Raw genomic sequence first — 22,413 nt, forward strand, 5'->3', positions numbered from 1 at the left:
GCGGAAGCGATTTATGCCAAAAGAAGCTAAGCCAAAGAACAACAGAAAGCCACAGAAAATAATGCACACAAGGTGTTTGAGTAAATGCTCTCAGAACTCTATTACTCTTAAGAATTCAGAATACAATGGAATGAGTACAAATGAGGGGGAGGCTCTCTATTTATAGTAGAGCTCCCCCAAAACCGACGGTCAAGATACATTTACATCGACAGACGAGATTTAACCATATCCCTTAATTTTAGAGATTTACAAGATAAGTCTTATCTAATTTAATCTTTACAAGATATGATTCTATCTTCTAAGATTAGTTACCATATTAGCCTAAGTTGCCATCTCTTCATTATCGGGCCAACCAAGCTTCAATCTGACAGGCTTGTCCAATAACTCTTTGAATCGGGCCAGTTCTTGTGGGCCAAATGATCCCCATCTGAGCAATAGACCTCCATTTGATGCATTTGGTGCCATGGTCACGGGCTTTGAACTGCGGCCCGTGACATTATCCCCTACCCATTCTCGCAACGCCCTCGTTGCGACTTCTGAATGGCACTGACTTGACTCATCTTTGAACCCTCTCGTTGCCTTGGCTTCTCCCTGACTTGCCTTGCAATCAGGTTGTCCCTTCCTTCGGAACTTTTGCCTCGGCTTCCGTCAAATCTTCCCCTGAACCGTTGCACTCGTTGGTACATCTTGTTGGCAAGAAGTCTCTGCTCTTACTTGCCTCAACTTTGACTTGTTCTCTCTTGAATCATCTTGATTTTCACATCTTGGCTTCGTATTGCCCACAGTCCCTTGGCCTCCTTGCTCATGAACTTTGAAAGGGGCCCCTACGACCTTGCCAAGCCAACAAGTCAGAATTCAAAACACTATCAAAGTGTTTGTAATGTACCTTACTCGCAGCATTTACTCGTCCCGACTGTTTTCGCATCGCTCCCTTTTCCTTGAAGCCCGATGCACAACCTATCTTTCCCAAAGGTATCGGCTCCACAGTCGAATCTGCAGGCTTCATATCAAACTCTTGCGCCACTAACAATTCCGAAGGAGCTTTTGTATCTTTCCGTTCTATCGAGCCAATGTTCCTCCCATACGAAACATCCTCGACTAGTTGGATTGACGATAACACCTTAGCCCCCACCTTCATATCTCGACGCACCGGCACAACAATTCTTGTTAACGGATCGGTGATAATATGAATTTGATTGGCCCATGGATACAAAACTGCTTGAATCCTGTCAAGAAAGTTTAAGCCGAGTACAAAATCGTAATCATCTAATTGGATTACCTCAAAGTCTTCCTTGCCCTTCCATTCGCCGATTTGTAGCTCCATATTCTGAACTACCCCCATAGTTGGGGCTTCCTCAGAATTCACTGTCTTGATCTTCTTATTCGATTTCCTAATCGGCAGACCAAGCTTCCCTACAGCTCTTTCCGATATGAACAAGTCCGATGCTCCCGTATCAATAAGAGCACTCCGCTTCTAACCCGCAATGTTGATGTCTACAAACATCAACCCTTCTTTACCATTCCTATTATTAGGAATGAGCACCTCGAATTGACCCTTGATGGCTTTTCCTCAATAGGCTTCGCCTCTTCCGGCTCATCATTTTTCTTGATAGCCGAAACTGAAGATACCTTTGGGCAGTCCCTCTTCATGTGCGGTCCCTTACAAAAGTAGCATCGTAACTTTCCCCTCTTTTCTTTCGGGCTATTAGGTCTCCACTTCCCATTTCGTGGTTTCCTATCACCATCCCTGCTACTACCATTGCCCTTATAGCTTTGTCCCCCTTCATCATCCTCACGGCACCCACCATTGCCCCTCCTATTGGGCTTGGAAAATTCAAATCTGTCCCTTCTCGGAGTAAGTTCCACTATGGACTCCGCTACCATCATGGCCTTTGTAAGTTCCTTAACTCCTCGACGTTGCAATTCTTACTTCGCCCATGGTTTCAGCCCATCGGTAAAGGAGAAAAAAGCTTCATTCTCGCTCAAATTAGAGATCTGGAGCATGAGTTCACTGAACTCCCTCACATACTCCCTGACCGTGCCTCATTGCATTAACCGTTGTAACTTTGCTCGAGCTTCATCCTTGGCATACTCAGGGTAAAACTGTGCTTTAAATTCATTCTGGAACTCCTCCCAAGTCCCAATCTCGGTCCCACCACGTCTCACGTCAGTGGACCTACGTCGCCACCATAACAAAGCAACATCAGTAAAATACATAGCAATAGTATTTACCTTTGTGACATCATCCTCGATGTTCATCGCATGGAAGTATTGCTCCATGGCCCAAAAAAAATTGTCCACTTTACTTGCAGACCTTGCCCCTTTAAATGCTTTCGGCTTGGGCACATCCATCGCTTCTGGCTTCGGCTTTGAAGCCAACATTCCATTCCCTATGGTAGCCTTGAAAATCTTGAGCTCCCCCTTAAGCTCATTGATCTCCTCCTTTAAAGCTGTCACCATAGCCTCGAGAGCATCGTCCTTCTCAGCCAGCTTACTCTCTGAGGAACCGATAGTATCCCACACAAATTCCCTGAGCTGCTCTTGTAATGTTCGCAACCCATCATTGTGTCTATCATCGACATCGTCGATCCTCTCCTTGACGTCCCCCATGGACTCCTCAAGAGTGACGACTCGATCCTCCAAAGCCAACAATAAATCCCTTGATCGACTCACTTTTTTGGCCCTTCCTCGGGTCTCCATTGGCTTATTCTGACCAACAACTTCTTTCGACATCCCAACAGTGCCTTCGAACCAAAAGCTCTGATACCAACTCGAATATTATTTGGTTCAAACCTTGGCTCGGATACCAACTGTCACGGGGCTAGAGTTTTCGTCTCGCAACCCGTGCGGCCTTAGGCATCCGTTCGTCCAAACTAGCCTAAGTCAGCCTTAACTCAAATGAGGATTCCTTAAGAACTCCTCCAAGGCACCAATTGAAGAGCGGAAGCGATTTATGCCAAAAGAAGCTAAGCCAAAGAACAACAGAAAGCCACAGAAAATAATGCACACAAGGTGTTTGAGTAAATGCTCTCAGAACTCTATTGCTCTTAAGAATTCAGAATACAATGGAATGAGTACAAATGAGGGGGAGGCTCTCTATTTATAGTTGAGCTCCCCTAAAACCGACGGTCAAGATACATTTACATCGACGGACGAGATTTAACCATATCCCTTAATTTTAGGGATTTACAAGATAAGCCTTATCTAATCTAATCTTTACAAGATATGATTCTACCTTCTAATATTAGTTACCATATTAGCCTAAGTTGCCATCTTTTCATTATCGGGCCAACCAAGCTTCAATCTGACAGGCTTGTCCAATAGCTCTTTGAATCGGGCCAGTTCTTGTGGGCCAAATGATCCCCATCTGAGCAATAGACCTCCATTGGATGCATTTGGTGCCATGGTCACGGGCTTTGAACTGCGGCCCGTGACACTAGTACATGGCATTTAAAATATAAAGCTATATTAATTTAATTTTAAAAAATAATTATCTAACATAAAAAAATTTAAATAAAACTACTATAAATTAAAATATAACTTATTTATATTGTCGAAACCTTTTTGGAACTCAACTTTTTTATTTTAAAAATGAAGATGGAGTCGTCACCAATTTTTTTATTAGGTGTGATTGGATCACCTCGAAACTTAGTCATTTTAATAAAAGGGTTAGATTTACTAAAACGATAATTTTCGGTCTACGAAATCTAAAAAATAGGTTCGGGAGTCAATTACGTATGAGGAAGAATTAACACCCTCATAACGTCCAAAATTGGTACTTAGTTGATTACTTGATGTCTTAGCGTCGAAAATTGAGAATTTGGAGAAAATTTAAAATTCGATCCCTTTTCACGTGAGGTTATTTAATGACGTCAAAATTAAATTTTAATGAGATTTTCTTATTTTTAGTCAATCAATACGAAAAGTCATGTCCCGTAAGTTGGGCACAAAATCTCGAATTCTCGAAAATAAGAACGCTCATCATTTAATTATTACCTAAATCTTTTACATTTTTAATTTGTTTTTAAAGAAAAATGGACGTTCTGTTATTTCGGTTCAATGAGAAAATCGTACCCCGTAAGTTAGGGGCTCAATTTCTCGAACCCTTAATTAAAGAACATAGTCTCGGTTCAAATTGCTAAATATACATTGTATGAAAATGACTAACTTCTAACATCACATACTATAGACTTATTTGAACACAATACATTATATGGGATACACAAGTATATATAAACATGTTATATGATATCGAAGAACATAAATAATGCAATATATCATAACAAAAATAATAATGTTATAAAAATAATGTCAATTAGTGCTAATAATAATTAATGGTAATAATTAAGGACCAAATTAATAACATTGTGCAATTTAAAGGGTAGAAATATAAATAATGAAATTAAAAGTGCAAAGAATTTAAAAAAGGAAATAAATATACTGAATAAAATAAATAGAGGACTAAATTGAAATTTAAACAAAATTTAAAGTGCAAATTAAAAAAACAAAAAAGAAAATAAAGGACTAAATTGAAATGAAATAGAAAAATATAGGGACCAAAAAAGTTACTTTCCCTACCCTAGTACGCATGTCATCCTCTTAATGGGTCAACAATGGGTCAAGGGATCGATTTGTAAGAAAATAAAATTAAAGGAGTGGAATTAAAACAAATAATAAGGGAATAGGACAAAATTAAAAAGGAGTAAAAAAGCGGAAGGACTAGAATGGAAATTAGACCCCTCCTTAAAAAAATACGTGGATCCTGATGATATTCGAGTCGGGTCTTCAAGTCGCATCAAAATGACACCGTTTTGGGCATTTGAAGCCAAGCCCAAAACGACACCGTTTTAAAGGCCTATAAAAATTAAAATTTCTAAAAAAAAAATCATTTTAACCTTGTTTCTTAAAAAAAACTTTCTTGCTCCCTTCTTTTCTCTTAAATCCTCCATTGCGTCCGGCCATCCAGTCGTCATGGCTCTGCTGTGGCTACCAGTCATCGACAATGGCGATCGCCGCGTCCGGTGGCCGAAAGTTCAAAAAATTTTCCCTTAAGCCCCTTTTTTACGTAGATGGTGGATCTGGTGATAGATCTTCCGAAAACACAATCAAAATTTGACTTGAAGTCAAGAAACCTTTCAATTTCTCTTTTTCGATGTAGCCATCGACAAACCCTAATGGGTTCGAAGACTTTTCTAATTGACAGGGAGCTACCCATGATGACGGTGGAAGATGAAGTGACGACAGGTAAAGTTTTTAAACCTTTTTTATTTTTTATGTTTTTTGAAAAATAAAATAAAAGATTAAATAAAGAACTACCTTTTTTTCTTAACTTGGTTATTTTTTTGTATTCAATTGATCTCTTTTTTTTCTTGTGTTACATGGTGGCTTCGACTTTATAGCCGAATATTACAACATATTTTTCTTTTTGTTTTTTATTTTTTCCTTATCTCTGTTTTTGTCTTTCTTCTGTTTCTCTATCTTTGTTCTCTGTTTTTTATAGGTGGTGGTGGCAAGGAGAGGTGCGGGTAACAACTGGAGGCGTGCCTGTCGATGTGGAAGAGGCAACGATGGTGATTGTTTTAGGGTTCTAGGGTTTTTGATTAATTTTAGGTTTTGGGCTATTAAGCTTTATAGGTCTTGGGTTAGATGGTTTAGGTTAGCAGATTGGGTTTGTGTGGTTTAGGTTTGGGCTTGTATTTTGTAAATGGACTCATCTTTTTTTAATGAACTTTTATTAATTTTGGTTTTTTTTTTGTTGGTTGCTAATTTGGTTTGTTTGGGCTGGATAAAAATGAGTCTTTATAGCTGCCCCTCTTTGCTCATTGTCATGTAACAAGAAGGAAGCAAAGACTTTAAAGGAGGACCAATTTTGTTCGGTATTGTTGCATCTTGACTTCTCTGGTACTTCTCTTTTTTAAGTAACCCACTTTTTCAATTCATTTGTTACTCTACTCCACTATATTTGCTTCACTACAACTTTAAGAAGGCAGGATTTAGTGTCACAGTTTCATCTTGCTCCATTACAACTTCAATGAGATAAGGTTTGTTGTTGTAGTTTCATTCCAACCCACTACAACTTAAGAGGTATAGGATTTGTAGCTTCATCTTGCTCCATTGTAACTTTAGGAAGATAAGATTTTCTATGGTAGCTTCACTCCAACCCACTGCCACTTCAGGGGCATAGGATTTGTAGCTTCATTTTGCTCCATTGTAACTTCAAGGAGATAAGATTCACTATTGTAGCTTCATTCAAACCCACTACAACTTCAGGGGGACTGGAGTTGTTGCTTTATCTGTTTCACTGCAACTTCAGAAAGACGGGATTTGACTTTGTTTGGCTCCACTGCATCTTCAGGGAGATGAGATTTATCGCTGTACTTTCAATCTGATCCACTGCATCTTCAGAGATACAAAATTTGAGGTTGTAGCTTCATCTTACCTCACTAGATCTTCGTAGAGATGAGATTTGCTATTGTAACTTTGATCCGATCCCCTGCATCTTTAAAGAAATTGGATTTAGGGTTTATCTGATATGTTAACCACTCTCTGGGGAATAAGACCTAGATAACCTATTTCGTTGGCCTATGTTTTGCCAAACAATTAAGATGTTATGATTGGAATGAATCAAATGCTCCTAACTAGATGCATATGAATGATGAATGCTCGTTTAGGTCAATATTGCTCGTGGTTCACCCAAGTTCTATCACTGATATGTTTTCATGCCTTCTATTTAAGTCTGGTATCTTTGATAGGAAGCTCGAAGAGGTAATCAAAATCTGGACTATTCGTTCCAAGATCTTTCCAACTTTCAAATTTGGTTATTTCTAACTAGTGATCCTGTTTTAGGTCCTTGTACTATTTAGAAATCTTTCAGAGCGATATGTAATAATCCTTTTACTTTATAACATTGCTAGTCTATTGATTGTTATTTCAATGCAAAAAATACTTAAACTAAAATGAAAAATCTTAACGAAAAGATTAACTAAAATGACAAATATTACTAGAACACGAAGTGAGTGAAAATGAAATTAGGTTCCCCAGGATATCGATATGTAATAATCCTTGTACTATTTAGAAATCTTTTAGAGCGATATGTAATAATCCTTTTACTTTATAACATTGCTAGTCTATTGATTGTTATTTCAATGCAAAAAATACTTAAAATAAAATGAAAAAATCTTAACGAAAAAGATTAACTAAAATGACAAATATTACTAGAACACGAAGTGAGTGAAAATGAAATTAGGTGCCCCAGATATCGTATTGTGAGCTTCTCTGAACAAACTTGCTAAGGATTAATTTGAGCTTGATATGTGTTTGGGATATCTAGAGTACCTTTTCGATGCCCGAGGATGTAAAGTTTCTCCTCATTGTTATATTTGAGAAGAAGTGACTATTACATGCCCAATCTTTAGTCCAAATTTGGGCCCCCTTTTTAGGTTTTCAACTCAAAACTCCTTCAGTTTCAAGATGTCATTTGCGGATTTTCATCTCAACCTCTTCCTTTTTTTAGGTGAAGTATTTCTTGACTGAATCTGGCTTCACAGGGTTGGGCAAATCCCTGCCATCCATCTTGGTCAAAATCAGTGCTCCTCTAGAAAAGTTTTTCTTTACCACATAAGGTCCTTCCTAATTCAACATCCATTGTCCTCTAAAGTATTTTTGTATGAGAAGGATATTTTCAAAACTAGATTCCACTCACGAAATTCTCTAGGGTGAACCTTTTTTTTATAAGCTCGCATCATTCATTTTTGGTACATTTGGCCACAACCGATAACTTTCAGCCTCTTTTCTTTGATCAAGTTCAATTGATCATATCTGGCTGGATCTATTCCGCTTCATCTAACTTCAGTTCTGATTAAACTTGGAGAGAAGGAATCTCGACTTCAATGGGCAAGACTGCCTCTATTTCATAAACCAATGAAAAAGGAGTTGCCCTGGTGGAGGTTCTAACAGACGTTCAATAAGCATAGAGGGTAAATGGTAATTTCTCATGCCAATCTTTACAAGTCTCTGTCATTTTCCCAATGATCTTATTAATGTTCTTATTGGCTACCTCCACTGCACCATTCATTTTTGGGAGATATAAAGTAATCAATGACCACGAAAATGAATCTATGCCCATTAGAAGCCTTTGGTGAAACTAGCCCAATACGTCCATGCCCCACATAGAGAAAGACCATGGAGAAGTCATAACATGAAGAGGTAAATGAGGCACATGAATTTTGTCATCATAAATTTGGCATTTATGACACCTCTTGGCATAATTGACACAATCGCCTTTCATGGTGGACCAATAATATCTTAATCTCATGATTTGCCTAGCCTTTGTAAAACTATTGGCATGTGTTTCACAAACTCCTTAATAGACTTCTTCCAGGATTTTCTTGGCCTAGAAAGCATCTACACATCTTAGTAACACGTGATCCTTTATTCTTTTGTATAGGATCTCCCCATCTAAGACATACTCATTGGCCGACCTTTTTAATGTCTTTTTGTCATTCTCGGTTGTCTGCTTAGGGTATTACGATTCTTTACATATTACAATATGTCATGGTACTAAGGGTGATATCCCTTTCTTCTTCCTCGATATTGTAATAATAGGTCGGAGCCTCATAAATGCTTATATGGATAGGTTTTACGTCCTCTTGTTTGTTCATTTTAATCATGGAGGCTAAGGTAGCCAGGGCATCGCCCATCTTTTAATTCGGTCGGTGCCATATGGTACGGAGCTATCAAAATTAGAGTCGTCCCCGGTACTAACTCAATACCAAACTCTACTTGTCGAATAGGTGGTAAACTCGGTAATTCTTCAGGGAACACATTTGGATACTCACATACAACAGGTACTGATTCAATCTTCTTTTCTATCACTTTACTATCAAGAACATGTGTAAGATAAGCTTCACAACCTTTTCTCACATACTTCTGAGCCAACATAGAGGATATCACTACCGATAAACCATTCTGATCATTAGATTCAATCCAAATAATCTCGTCATTCAAGCATATTAAATCAATAGTCTTCCTTTTGCAGTTAATCACAGCATCGTGTAAAGTCAACCAGTCCATACCCAAAATTATATCGAACTCGTCAAATGGCAACAACATCAAATCAGCCATAAAACACAAAATATCGAATCATCAACGGACAATTCTTACACACTTTGTCAACCAACACACACCGGCCTAGGCGGTTTGATACTTTAATTACAAACTCAGTAGACTCAACAGGTAGAGTCTTACTGAATACTAAGGTCTCACACACATAAGAATGAGTCGAATCAGCATCAATCAAAGCAATAACATTAGTATCATAAAGAGTGAAAGTACCAGTAATAACATCTGGAGAAGAAGCCTCCTCTCGAGCACGGATGACATATGCTCTGGCAGGTGCACGAGCCTCAGATCGAACTGTCGTGTCTTTTGTCCCTCTCTGACTGCCACTTACATTACCCAAATACCTTGGCAGTCTACCTCATACTGACACATTACTCGGTCTGGTATTCTGCATAGTGTTTTGCTCAGCTACCATCAGACACTCTCAAATGAAATGATCCTTTGAACCACACTTAAAGTAAGACCGATCATGTAATCTGCAATCCCCAGGATGCCATTTCCCACAATGCTTGCACTCTGATCTATTTTGTCAAACACTACCAACGCTAGCAACTGAAGTAGCTCGTGAACTCACAGGGGGGTCGATCTCGATCATGCTTAGGAAACCCTACAGTAGCTTTAAATCGGCTATGATCCTCTCTGGATTTCCTTGAGGCCGACTGGAACGATTTACTAAATGATCTTTTACGAGAATCTCGAGCTTCATAGTCAGCTTTTCTCTTCTCTTTCCCGAGCTCCTCGGCTTTACAAGCTCGTTCAATAAGTACTACGAACTCTTTTATCTCAAGTATGCCAACTAACAGTTTAATATCTTCATTCAGCCCATCTTCAAATCTTTTACACATAATAGCTTCAGTCGAAACACACTCTCGAGCATATCTACTGTCTCACAAATTTCGCTTATATTACATCCTTCGCATCGACCTGTTTCAATTCAAGAAATTCCTTGCGTTTCGATCAATGAATCTCGATGATGTATTTCTTACTAACTCGATCCGAAGAATTCCCAGTCGCTCGCTCTTTCGAAACCACCGATACTAGTGTATTCCACCAGTGATATGCAGTGTCCCGTAGCAAAGATATGGCACATTTCAAGCACTCATCAGGGGTGCAAGATAACTCATCAAATACTCGAATAGTATTATCGAGCTAGAATTCAGCTCGTTCAGCATCATCATCATCAGTAGCTCTGAACTCTTCGACCCCGTGTTTTCGAATTTTATCAACAGGAGGTTTAAGTAATCTCATCAGATCACTTACTTGAGGTATAACAGGAACCAAAGATGGATTAGTCGGGGGTGGAGGTTGTTGTGCAACCGGATTAGTTCGGACATATTGAGTAAACCAGTCATTCATCATTTGGTAAAAGGCTTGTTTAGCCTCTCCCTCCTGGTTACTCGAGGTCTGTCGAGAGTCCACCGGTTCTGTCCCTTACACGGGAGCAGGCGCTATACTCTCAACATCATCAGCTACGGCTTGTTCTGGATCCATTACTATACGAAAACACATTTTTAGATGTCAGCAGTCATCACACTATCTCAGTATAAAAATATGGCATGTATAGCTAGACTCATACACGCTACGTTAGTCCGAGAATCGACTAAACCGTAGCTCTGATACCAATAAAATGTAACACCCCGACCCGAGTCCGTCGCCGGATTAGAGTTACGAGGCATTACCAATCAAAATCCGACCCAAAATTATTATTACCAAAATTAGTCAACAATTTATTTACAAAATTGGACCAGATATTAAAACATTAATAAACACAACAATGCCACTTTTGGACAGCAATAATCCTCCTCCTAACGGCAACATTTAACAACTAAAATACAATAAGTGTCTTAAATCGGACAACCAATGATTCACATCACAACCTTAGCATATTAATTATCTAAATACCATAATGCCCTAATTTGGACAATCAATGCTTCATAATATAACAAAGACATATTAATTAGCTAATAACTTGTCTTAAGTTCAACTTTAACTCCCTCATGCAAGACAAACCTAACAAAGATGTAAGTTAACTTCAATTTTTTTATATATACATCGAAAGCAATAATGAATGAACATCAAACTAAATAAAATTTTAAAGTATGGAGTTCAATGATTAAATAACACTTACTTATCTATCATAGCTTATACTATAATCAAATATGTATAATTAAAATCTCCATTTTAATGACCTTTAAAACTATATGCATAGACACCAAAATAGGTCAAAACAAAGTAAGCCATTTTCGCATGGCTCATATTCACATATCCCAAAATTAAACATATTACATGCCATAGGTTCGAATTCAAAATATATAAAATACCAAAGACAGTCGATAGTGTGATAGACTATGCTGACGATCCCCGAGCTCGTAACGTGACTTCAAAATCTATAAAATAGAGGTAAACAAATACAACACACGTTAAGCTATTTAAGCTTAGTAAATCATGTGCAAAAATTCATATATATATACTTATACTTATTCCATCATTAAGTTAAAATAAACCAAAATCATTTATATATTTATATATATATCAAATGCATATAATCACTTAATTTAACATATTCAGATCACCGGCACTTAGCCTGCTAGGTTTATAACCTGATTCACATCACCGACATTTAGCCTACTAGGCTTATAGCCTGACTCAGATCACCGGCACTTAGCCTGCTAGGCTTATAGCCTGATTCAGATCACCAGCACTTAGCCTGCTAGGCTTATAGCCTGATTCAGATCACCAATTCCAAACTTGATAATTCAATGATTCAACGAATACATTTATATATATATATATATATATCTTTATATTATAGATTCAACTACTACCATCATAATATTTAACTTCCATTATACTTAAATAATATATATTTCACATTCGAACATATTAAAATAATCTAAGCTAATAACTTGTTCCTTTGATTCATCACCTAGCACTTAGCCTCGCTAGGCTTATAGCTTTGATTCGGATCACAAATTTCAATTTCACATATACAAAATATTTCCTCAAATAATTCTTTATAACAAACACATGTTCATTGTAGTTCATGTCCAATCAATTAAAAGTTTATAAATCATGTCTTCAATTCAATTCAAACACTTATAAATTTATAAACACACGTATATATTTATATATTATTACTTAACTAAATTCAATACAAGAACTTAACATATATATATCCACCTATTTGAAAATAACTTTGACATGTATATCCGTACATATGCGATTACTACCTATATATATATATTTAACATTCACACCTTGAAATATGTTCAAAACCTATTCAAACATATATACGTATATGTTTCAACTCACACATATATATATACTTATTCAAATTATCTATGCAAATGCAATATACATACTTTTAATCAAACTCAAAGATTATACATGAATGTACATATATATTCAATTTTGTGTTTACATTTATAATCCTCATATCATCAAATATTTTCAATAACATAAACATATTGATACATGTTTAATATTCAAACAATGTATATATATTTTCTATATACCATTCATACTTACAATTAATTCAAAGACTTATATAGGCATATATTCAAATATTCAATATGGTATATACATATATACCATTTATATTTCAAACTTATTCAATCAAATTATTTTTAATTATAGATCAACAAAAATAAAATAGATATACATACATATATACTGATTTAAATACGTTAAATAACTAGTAGACTTACCTCGGACGATGGAAAATCGAAGTCAGACGATTATTCGACTAATTTGGCTTTTCCCCGATCTAACTCCGATTTCTTTGGTTCTCGAACTAAATATATTCAAAATAAGATAATTTATTTATTAACACATTCAATTTAGTCCAAAAACACATAATTTGGCAAATTACTATTTTGCCCCTAATATTTACACTTTTTGCAATTTACTCCCTATTGCATAAAACACAATTTACACAAAATTTGCCCATACCACACAAGGGCCGAATATTCATGGTTCTCATACAAGTCCACACATTGCATTTATTTCACATTTTAGTCCCCCTAAAATTTAATTTCACAATTTAGCCCTATTTACTCAATTTCACTAAAAATTCCAATACAAAACATATTAATCTATCACATATCTTTCATTTTTCATCATCAATTATCACAAAGTCCAAGCATTCATCAATGGCACATTTCAAAATCATCAACAATTCACAAAATTAAAACACGGGTCTTGAAGAACACAAAGCAACGATCTCAAAAACGTAAAAATTATTAAAAACCGAACAAAGAACTAACCTCAATCAAGCTTTTATATGACCGAATGTAGCTAGGTTTTCTTTATTTTTCTTTTCTTTACTTTCGGCTAGTGAAGAAGATGATAACCTTGACTTTTTCTTTGTTTTTAATTAACATATATTAGTTTGTTTTATTTATTTACCTTATTAACCTTTAATAAATAATTTATATTTCATATAACATAAGGATATAATTGTCCATAGCCACCCACTATCATTTCAAATGGTCTAATTGACATTTAAGACCCCCATTTTTAAAAGACAACATCAATTAGGTATTTTTAGATTTCACCCCTAAATTTTCATTTTACGCAATTAAACCCTTTTTATCAAATTGAACATTCAAACGATTAAATTTCCACACGAATTTTTCACACCTATAACTTAACATATAATAGACACTAAAAATAATATTAAAATATTTTTCTAATTCGAATTTGTGGTCCCGAAACCACTATTTCGATTAGGGTCAAAACCGGGTTGTTACACCTACAGTCTACATACATTCGAACTTTCCCATCTTTCTTAGGGATGTGGACTATATTTGCTACTCATTCTGAATATTTTACCACTTGGAGGAAACCAACGTCAAACTGTTTCTTGACCTCTTTTTTATTTTCAACAGCACGTCAAGTCTCATCCTTCGAAGTTTCTGCTGAACCGACTTGCATTCTTCCTTTATGGGAAGCTTATGTACTTCGATATCAGTACTTAGACCAGGTATGTTCTAATAAGATCATGCAAAGGCATCTTTGAATTCTCAGAGTAACTCAACGAGATCTTACCTTGTTTTTGCTGTGATGCAAGTTCTGATTTTCACCTTTTTCTTCTCTTGTTCATCCCCTAAGCTCACAATTTCTACTGACTCTTTGTGAGGTAGGATCAATTTCTCATCTTGCTCTACCATTCTTAATAGATCAGGAGATACATTACACTCTTGATCATCTTTAAAGTCTTGAGGTTCCTCTAGACACATATCCTGCTCAAAATGAGACTCTGAGTAAGCAATAGTGTCGCTCGTATCATTGATATCCAGAGACCTATTATAAGAATAAAAGAAGACCTAGAGAATAAATAAATTTAAGAATAATTAATTGTATGGTATGAGTATGAATAAAAAAGAAAGTAGAATATTTGCCAATAGGACATGAAAATACATTGTTTTCATTGAAATAAAAATAATAATGGAGATGCGCCTTTTCACAAAAGGATCCCTATTGCTCCTAGGCTTAGAGCAATAGGTATGTTCTAAACATTACTCTGAAATAGTCTGAAATACTACAGGGATTACCTCTACAATCCAGTTATTCAGAATACTTCCGGGGGTGTAGGGACATATTCTTGATAGGTTCTCTTCTTCAGTTCCCTCTTCAAAGATGGCGTTGATGCTTAAGTTTCCCAACATTCCTCTCGCACTCTTGATTAATAGGTTCTCTTTTTCCATTATTTTTCATTTAGGGTAGATGATTTCTCTTTAAATGAATGTTTCAGATATATGGGGAATGATTATCGGTTCTCACTTGATCTCTTCCCCTTTTAGTCGTGCTTTCTTTCTCTCTTGCTTCTTTTCCAGTTCCTTCCTCTTTTGTCTTGTATCTAGCTTGTACCCTAAGCTAAAACGATCTTGTTTGCCCACCAGCATTGGTGCATTAACCCTTCCTTGGAGATACTTCTTCAGTCCTTTTTCAGGCAAATCTTATTTCCCGACCATCAATTATAAGTCCATCATCGTCGTTTTGGATATTTTTGGCACTATGATCTTACTTCCTTCAGCAATAAAAGTTATATTAAAAAATTCAAATGATCGAGAGGAATATTCTATTGCATCTTCATCTGCTCCTATATATGGTGCGTTACTAGTCACGGATGCAATGATGTTCTTCTCGACGTTTATCGTGACCGGTCGACCCTCTGTCACCAACTTTAACTTTTGATGTAGCGATGATGGTACTGCCTTTGCTGAATGAATCCACGACCTTCCCAATAAACAATTATAGGTAGGCTTAATGTTCATTACTAGAAAATTCACCTCATATGTGTTTAGGCTAATTAGGATTGGTATTTCAATCTTCCCTATCACTTTTATTTTTGTGCCATCAAATGCCTTTACTATGTTATGGCATGACTTCATGTGAGAGTTATCAACTATCAACCTATTCAGTGTGGACAGTGGTAGAACATTCAAGGCAAACCCATCATTAATTAAAACTCTAGAAAATGTATATCCCTTATAACGAGTTGTGATGTGAAGAGCTTTTGTTGATCTCATACCCCTTAGAAGCATCTCTTCATCGTTGAAGAAAATAAAATTATCAGCACTCAAGTTGTTGACCAAGCGATCTAGCTTATTTACGAAGATGTTATTTGTGACGTAAGTCTCATTTAGCACCATCATTAATACGTTTCGATGTGTCTCTGAGCTTAGAAGCAAGGCTAAGACTGATATATGAGTCGGTTGTTTGTGTAGTTGTTCTACTACACTATACTCGTTGTGCGTCAAAAATTTTAAGAACTCCTTAGCTTCATTCTTTGTCGCTAGCTCATTGATTGATGACTCAGGTCTAACAGCTTTTCTTTTCTTAGATTCAACTACCAAGTTTTTTTCTTGAGGGGTTCGGTTTTTGCATTTGTAGGGTTGTAGCATTTCCTACTGCGTGTAAAGAAACCCACATCCTGGACCCTTTTTAAAGTAACTTTTGAGTTCTCTCCTCCTAGAACCATTACATTACAATCATAAATCCATGAGACCCTTTTGCTATCTTTGTAAGGAAAGGGCACGGGTTTTTGAATTATGATTCTTAGTGTGGTTTGTGCCCCAACTTCGTTGTCTCTTGGTCGGGAGATAATCACCACTGGGTGGTTGACCCTATAAGTTTTATCTGATGCTCCTTCTTCAAAAGTACAAACATATTTCCCTTCTGAACCCTCAATATCCTCAAAGAATTATAATTCTTTTTTGTCCATCAAACTCTGTACTACAGTTCTGAATTTGGAGCTCTTTTGGATCTCATCACCTTCCGTAGCGTGAAACTCATAGTATTTCTTTACTCCTGTTAGTATCTCTTCTAAATCTCGAATGATTAAGACTACGTCCACTATTTTCTGCCAAACCCACTTTAGAGGGGACTTCACCTCTGCTACATTGGTTTTGATCCTCTTACTCTTATTATCGATTATCGCATTTACCTTTTGGCCGGGATGATTGGGTAACAAATTTCCAGTTGTATTAGGCCCTGAGGGATCATCGAACCTTATAATTCCCATATTGATAAACCTCTTAATCAACTTCTTGAAAGCAATAAAGTTATCAATCGGGTGTCCTATTATCCCTATGTGGTATTCGCACTAAACATTCGCAGCATACCACTTTGGGAATGGAGGTTGGATAGGCTTTAAGTAAAATGGAAATACTACGTGAGCGTTGAATAGATTCTAGTATAATTCTCCATACGTCATTGGGATAGGCGTGAATTGGATTTTTTCTATGTTTGGCCTTGAATTAGATTCTTGCCTCAGAAGACCCTGTTGGTTGGTCGTCATGGTTCTAGGTTGTGCTACTGTGACTGGCTTCGAATATTTCATGTTGTATACACTTGCAATGTTTACCTCGTTCCCATTTTTTCTCGGCTGACCTTTTAGCACTCTCCCTGCATCTATCTTCCCACTTCTTATTGTGTTCTCGATTATTTCCCAGACATAACTATATCCGAGAAGTTCTTGGTAGTACTTCTTAGCATGTGATTGATGAACAGGGCTTTCAGGGTGTTGACAAAGAGCATTGTCGTTTTCTTTTCCAATAAAGGTGGTTGAACTTGTGTTGCTACATCTCTCCACCTTTGGGCATATTGACTAAAGCTTTCATTTGGCTTATTCTCCATGTTCTGTAGCGTGATTCTATCAGACGTCATATTAGTCACATGATTTTACTACTTCATGAAAGCCAACGCCAAATCTTTCTATGAATTGATCTTGGAACCACTCAACTGATTGTACCATTTAGCAATTGACCTGATCAAACTATCTTGGAAACAATGGATTAGCAATTGGTCATTATTGACGTATCCGGTCATTCTTCGGCAAAGCATCGTGATATGAGCCTCAAGGCAACTAGTCCATTTTGCTTATCAAACTCTGGAGTTTTAAATGTTGGTGGAAGCACTAGATCCGAGACTAAACTTAATTCTTTGGAGTCGACTCCACAAAAGAAATCAGTGCCCCCTATAGCTCAGAACTTTTCCTCTATCCACTTACAACAATCTTTCAGCTTATTTAGAAGTTCTACTCTCGCCTTTTTTATTTTTGCCATATCGTCCAAATATGGCACAACGGGGCTAGTTGAATTATCACCGGGTTGGAACCTAATGCCATAGGGTAATTCACTGGTCCTAGGGTGCTAGCTTGGTACTGTTGTGTTCTTATAGTGACTGATACTCATTGTGGATATGTCTCTTATTGAGCTTGGATGTGCACTGGGGTAAAACCTGAAGGGTATGTAGAGTCTTCATTCTCGTCTCTAGGGTTTACTGCAGTACTTTTCCCTTTGTCAACTCCTCCGACTAGTAACTGGGTCAACTGACTTATTATGTTTTCTTGAGACTCCTATATCTGGTCTTTCATGTCCTGTTGCACCTTAGCTAATTGATCCTGCAACTATGCTTGCAATTGGTCTTGCATATCCTTCTGAATTTGTTCTAGCCTTTGATCTATGGCTTTAGTTTTACCGCAGGTACTGTAGCGATGTTTGGTTTGCAGATTATTAGTAGTTTCAAAGGTAACTGTCATAATTTTGATTAATTAGAGGTCTTTTTATAAAATTTAATGCATGTAATGAAATGTAATACTAACGAATTAAAAAATGCATGCAAAAAAGGCATTGATTCTAGTTCAATTCCATTAGAACAACTTTACTAGAAAATAAATTTATTTATATAAAACTGATACATTTCACATATATGGATTCGCCTTAATACTCAAAGACTTAACTTTTCTAAGAAGCCAAGCTAATTCTTGGCCCCGATCCGACCCTGACTCATATTTTAGGCTCAGAATATCAGCTTGGATGGCTAAGGTTTGCAAGTGATCAGCCACTTCTTGTACTTGGGCCAAAGCTTTACTTATAACATGGTTCTTATCTCTGATCTACCCCTGAAAGCATTTGAGTTAATTTTCCCAACGTTTATTGTTCATTTCAAGAAGCTCAATTCGAAGTTTACAATTTTGCACTGCGACCTCGAGCTCTTCTATCTTCAAAGTTAACAATTTTACACTACAGCCTCGATCTTTTATCTTTCTCTTCAACTCCTCAATCTTGGCCCTACTTACTTTCAATTCAGTCATAGAGTTGTGACTAATGCAAAGGCCTTTCCAATTTCGCTACCCAGGCTTTCAATCTAGCTTTTTCATCTTGGCTTTCTAACAATTTCCTTTTGAGAACATCTTCTCGGACTCGAGCATCTTGGAATTTTCTCTCCTACTGATTGGTTCTAATATTTTCTTCTTGGATTTTTTATCGCCGTTTTCCTGGTGTATTTCCCAACCCGGCAGTCCTTATTGACAAACAAAGTTTCTTGTAGTCCATCTTTAAGCTGTCTAAGTCCTCCTCAGCCTTATTCTTTCCTTTTCTCATCCTTTCAACTTCTAATTTTGAACATCGATGTCTAATCCCATCTGAATTTTCTCCTCTTCCAACTTCTCTATCCTTCTTCTAACTTCTCTATCTTTTTTCCAATTCTGAACTTTTCTTTTCTAAGTCTTTCTTTACAATGTCTAATTTTGACGGGATTATTCACAAGTTCTCTTCTATTGGCCGAATATCTTATTGACTTGGCGAAGGGATATTATCATTGATTCTTCTACTCCACCACCAATTGTACTTTGTGGTTTTCATAGGATTAGCGAAAAATTTCTTCATATTGTGAGTTTGGTTCCATACATTTGAGATTTTATGGACTTTCTTTTATAATTGTCTCATTTGTATGCGAACTCACATTGACCCAACCCTTATGTTGTTGGAATAAAATTCCTTGATTTATCTTGCCTTAATACAAGTAAACAGGCACATTTGATAGCTCCCTATATCCCGAGCAAATGGACCCAATCAAAGTCTCCACATCGAATATAGAATTTCATTGGGAATCATCCAAGAGGCCTATCATTCAACTTCTTCATCTCAGAGACTTTGGAAATTTGCCACCCATTTTTCTTTGGAGATGTTTTCCTGTTTTGGGTAGCCACAAATTCTTTCAACGGAGAGTAGTCTTTGGAGAACACTCGATAGAAGAAATTTTCTATCTTTTAGAAGTGGCTATGGAACCAGACTAGTAAGAGCTGTGCACAATTGAAAAATATTCCTTCATCCACTCTTCGACAGACATTCAAAGATTTGAAAGTTTCATCTAAGATTATCGGACGGGAGTGACCATTTTTTCGAGTCGGTCAAACATATCTGAAACCGCATCCTCTATATGCCCTAATACTTTAGGGAAGATGACCAACCCATAAATACTCAAGGTGAAGGTGTCGATCTTTCTCCTTGTGTCTAGGTGTACCAATATTAAATTCTGCAGACTCTTCCAAGTGATGTAATTATTATCTCATTTTTCCTTAATTCAGGCTGTGACCCATTGCTTGTCCATCAATCTCTTTAAGAAAGTCGGGATGTTAGCGGCTCTAGAGTGTGCTTTATCACCTGAATCATTAGGCAACGAAGCAAAGTGGTGTACTCTTCTACAGTAGGCACCATGTCTACTTCCCAAAAGTGAAGCAACTATAAGCGGGATTCCAATACTATGTGAGAGCTCGAATAACTGCTTGTCCCTTTGACATCGAGTGGGCAAGGAAAATCACCATATTCACGGTAGAATAGCTGTTTTATTTCATTATCCCATTGGTCTCATATCTCTTTCAACTCTTGCAAATTATTTTGAGTCACATTAACTCGGGTGAAATCCCATAACTCTAACACATATCCCTCCGACAAGTTGTCACCTTTCTCTTGTTGCCTTTTTTGGACCATATTCGCACGCCGCATTGTCTTCCACTTTATCAAGAAATCTCTTTTCCATGACAAACTCTCTATTTAGCAATTAAACATGAATCAACACCTTTCCTTTAAGATGAAAATGCAATGCAACCACAGCCGAAATAAAACGAAACAAGTCAGTACATTTTGTATAAAGCTTGAATACAAAGTAAAGAATAACGATTAAAGCGTTTCTTCTTTGTAATCTATTCGGGTAATCGCTAAAGGTTCGACATGGTTCTACCTAGGATAGGCTCTTAGGGTTCATTATATGCGGTTTGGTTCTAAAGTAAAGGTACCTGAACCGGTAGATTCCTTCAATCCTCACCCATTTTAGGCTTATACGGATCGAGTTCTATTCAGGGGAATACATTTCCCTACGGTTGTACGGAGGTGAAGACCTCCCGAAGACATAAGTACGGATATATCCCAAAAGCAATCCACTATCCTACACCGAGGTAAAGACCTCACGAAGGAATAACTTTTCACTGCCACTTAAGAAAGGCGGAAGAGAATGATTATGTCATGCAATATGTGAAAAAATAAAGAAGAATTCTTAAACCTCAAGAAAAAATAAGACCATATGACTAAATCAATATATAACCTGAGATTATTAACAAAGACATTCATAATTTAAACGATGAAATACAAGAAACATATCGCCAATTTAAACCAAATTCTCGATTTTCGATAAAAAGACCAAAAAGTAATCAACTCGCGGCTTGACTCTCTTATGTCCCCAATGGAGTCACCAAGCTGTCAAAACCTTTTTGGAACTTGACTTTTTTATTTTAAAAATGAAGACGGAGTCACCACCAATCCTTTTTATTAGGTGTGATTGGATCACCTTGAAACTTAGTCATTTTAATAAAAGGGTTAAATTTACTAAAACGATAATTTTCGGTCTATGAAATCCAAGAAATAGGTTCAGGACTTGGTTACTTATGAGGAATGATTAACACCCTCATAACGCCCAAAATTGGTACCTAGTTGATTACTTGATGTCTTAGCGTCAAAAATTGAGAACTTGGAGAAAATTTAAAATATGATCCCCTTTCATGTGAGGTTATTTAATGACATCTAAATTAAATTTTAATGAGGAGGTTCTCTTATTTCTAGTCGACCAAGACGAAAAGTCATGTCCCATAAGCTGGGGCATAAAATCTCGAATTCTCGAAAATAAGAATGCTCATCGTTTAATTATTACCTAAATCTTATACATTTTTTATTTTTTATAAAGAAAAAAAGATGTTCGATTATATCAGTTCAAGGAGAAAATCGTACCCCATAAGTTAGGGGCCCAATTTCTCGAATCCCTTAATTAAAGAACACTACATCGATTCAAATTGCTAAATATACATTGTATGAAAATGAGTACCTTCTAACATGATATACTATAGACTTATTCGAACATAATACAAAATATAGGATACACGAGTATGTATAAACGTGTTATATGATATCATAAGAACATAAATAATGCAATATATCATAAAATAATAATGTTGTAAAAAGTAATGTTAATTAGTACTTATAATAATTAATGATAATAATTAATGACCAAATAAAAATTGTGCAATTTAAAGGCGTAAATATAAATAATGTAAATTAAAAGTGCAGGAATTTAAAAAAGGAAATAAATATGCTGAATAAAATAAATAGAGGTTTAAATTGAAATTTTAAAAAATTTAAAGTGCAAATTAAAAAAAATAAAACAAAAAAAGCAAATAAAGGACTAAATTGAAATGAAATAGAAAAATACAGGGACCCAAAATAACTAGTACACGTGTCATCCCCTTAGTGGGTCAACAATGGGTCAAGGGACTGATTTGTAAGAAAATAAAATTAAATGGGTGAAATTAAAACAAATAATAAGGGAATAGGACAATTAAAAAGGGGCAAAAAAGCGAAAGACTAGAACGGAAATTAGATCCCTCCTTCAAAAAACACGCGGGTCCTGATGATATTCGGGTTGAGTCTTTGGGTCGCGTTAAAATGACGTTGTTAT

This window comes from Gossypium raimondii, chromosome 1 (genome assembly GCF_025698545.1).
Source record: "Gossypium raimondii isolate GPD5lz chromosome 1, ASM2569854v1, whole genome shotgun sequence".
Lineage (NCBI taxonomy): Eukaryota > Viridiplantae > Streptophyta > Magnoliopsida > Malvales > Malvaceae > Gossypium > Gossypium raimondii.